A 3017-nucleotide genomic window follows, 5' to 3' on the forward strand; every position below is an offset into this window, starting at 1 on the left:
GATAAACGAGGGTTCACTGTATGTCACAGGAAGGGGTTGCACTATAGGTTATACAGTAATGGAAGGGGGTGGTCTAGGGGCATACACGTAATAGGAAGAGGAGAGGTTGGGGATATGCATGTGACAAGATGGGTGGATCCTAGATTCAGAATGGCAGCTTAACTTTGGATGTCATGAAGCAGGTTTGATCTGTTCTCTGGATCTCCAGAGGAACCATTATCAGTAGGGTGTAAACCCCACCTACAGGCCTGCAGGCCTGTCCATTGTCCTTAACAGCAGGGAGCAGGGCCTACTGTAGTCTGGTGACTGGCTGTCTTCAGGGAGGATACTTGTAAGCATCTGACCTCCCCCCACAACTCTTGTATCTCCTTTTGGTATGCGGACTCTGTCTTTTCTATTGTTTCATCCGTTTTGTGAATTGATTCCCTCATATCCTGTATGACTCTAAGGGGCATCCTAAAAATTTCTTTCTGTGACAGTTCAACATCTGCCTCTTCTATGAGCGACATTAGATTCAGGTCTTCCTTTGACAATGCATTGTCAAATACATTGTGTATCTCTTGCTTTCTTGTAGAAGTTGCTGCTGCAGGTTGTTGTCTGTATGTCATTTTGATGGAGCTTGGTGCCATTTTCTCGGGAGTCAGGAGCCAAGTTATCTCTCTGGGAGGCTAATACGAATGATTCTGAGGGCTACTGTAGCCAGCTGCACGGTGGGATTGGGCTGCTTCTCTATCACACAAGGGGTTTACTCTCTTCCTAGACAGTTGAGATATCATGTGGACCTCTCAGGTAGCACGGGTGGGGCAATTGCAGGTAGCAAGGGTGGTGCTGTGCAGGTTGATAGCACAGGAAGCTACAGAGGTGGTGCCTGTGACAGTGTGAAGTACCGCGGAGGGCAGGATGGGTTTCCTGCAGTGATGGGAACACACTGGAGGGTGGGCAGGGTTGTCCGTGGAGTCAGGGAACAGCCTGGAAGGTGGTTGGGGGTGCCCACAGATGGGGAGCACCCTGGAGGCCAGGCAAGGGGTTGTTGAAAGCATGAACTCACTGCAGCATGGGTGGTACAGACTGGGATAGCCAAAGCACCAGGCTGGAGCTCCGCAGTGTCTACATTGGGGGCAGGTCGGGATAGTGCTGTGGAGATGTTGTCAGAGCAGAGCTCTGAATTACTGTGAGGGTTAATGATATGTCCCAGATCCCCTTCCCCCAACCTCAGCCTCCTGGTCCCCAAGCTCAGTGATCGCCATGGAGATCCCAATACAGCCCTTTTACCTCAGCACCATCTTGCCAGAAGTCCCCCAAATTTGCCACTTTGAGTAATAAGGTGCACTTGACCTAAGCCAGGGCATTTTTAGTAGTGTGATATGCATGTGAAAGTCAGACAATGAATCAGTAAGATCGATGAAGAATTGATTTCTTTGGATTATGGGTTGGTGAAGAATATTAAATCTACCATGGAATGCCAGAAGAATGACCAACTTTGTCTTGGAAGTACAGTCTGAATGCCCCTTAAAAGCAAGCATGATGAAACTTAATCTCATGTACTTTTGCATGTTATCAAGAGAGTCCTTGGAAAGGACAATGTGCTTGGTAAATAAAGAGTCAGTAAAAATGAGAAACACCCTCTGTGATGTAGCTTTACATAGTGTCTGCAAAATTGCCCTCAACCAGACATTGACGAGTAGCAGCCATGGCTATACCCTATGGTTATGGACTTCAACAAGAGTGTCAGCAAGCTAAGGCATAGCCACCTTGGGAGGTGACCAGCTTCGAGCAGATTGCCATGGAGTGGCTCAAGGTCTCCAAAGAAAAATGGGCATTCCAGTTCATCAAGAAATGGGTACAGATATACATCTGAGTCAAGAGGAAGTGAGAGGAACTGAACAATGGCTGGCCTCTATGAGGAAGGCAGCTGCCAAGAAGGCCTGAGTGTCAGGTATCTTCTCCCGATAACAATGGGGGCCCAATCATAGCAATGGCGGGAGGACAGTGCAAGTTCAAGGATTGTTCTGTTCTGTTGTAGATGGGGTCACTGTGAGTTGGAACTAACTAAATGGCACCAATAACAAGGTGTATAAAGTACCTGGTACACAGGTAGCTGGTGCTGTCTTATAAGAATACAAGTGACTGACTAGCATTTATTTCTTACTGCTCAGGAGACTGGAAGTTTGAAATCAGGATGTGTCTTTAGGGAGAGGGCCTACCTAATCCATTTCAGCTTCTAGTAGATAGCAATCCTAGGAGTTTCTGAGCTGTAGATTTATCTGCTTCTGCCACCAGGTAGCATCTGTCTTCACCCTATAGCAGCACACGTATCTCTGTGTCGATTCTTATCTTTTTATAACTCAGAAGTGATAAGGTTTTTTGCGTGAGCTGAACTGATTGATTACATTACATTGCATCATGAGAAGTGATGACATTACATTAGATTCTATTACATCTACAGATCAAGGGACTAAGGTTACGGAACACATTTTGGGAAAACACATTCAATGGTCTAATAAATGTTGACTTTCTTTTATAATCTATGTCCTAGGATATTATGCTATAGGTGCTATGGCTATTTCTAACAAGACAGCTTCAGTGCCATCAAGTCAATTCCGACTCATCGTAATCGGTTAGGATAGGGTAGATCTGACCCTTAGGGTTTATGAGACTATAACTCTTTATGGGAGCAAAGAACCTCATCTTTCTCCTGAGGAAACTGGTGGTTTCAAACTACTGACCTTGTGGTTAGCAGCCCAATGCATAACCTACTATGCTACTAGGGTTACCAACAAGATAGTAGGATTAATCTCCAACTTTCTCTGAACCAGGGGCCATATGTGTAAGTTTGCTAAGGACATTTTTAGTTTGTGCTTGTTGTCCCAGCATAATTATTGAGATGTACAAATGCGCTTTACACAATTGATGTGTGTATGGATTGCGATAACAGTTGTATAAGCCCCTAATAAAATGTTTAAAAAAATTATTGATACCATCCCATCCTGCACACAGAAATTTTCCAGTGTAAACGA

The sequence above is a fragment of the Echinops telfairi genome, unplaced genomic scaffold, assembly GCF_000313985.2.
Source record: "Echinops telfairi isolate 266 unplaced genomic scaffold, ASM31398v2 ScPeMD7_7416;HRSCAF=8454, whole genome shotgun sequence".
Lineage (NCBI taxonomy): Eukaryota > Metazoa > Chordata > Mammalia > Afrosoricida > Tenrecidae > Echinops > Echinops telfairi.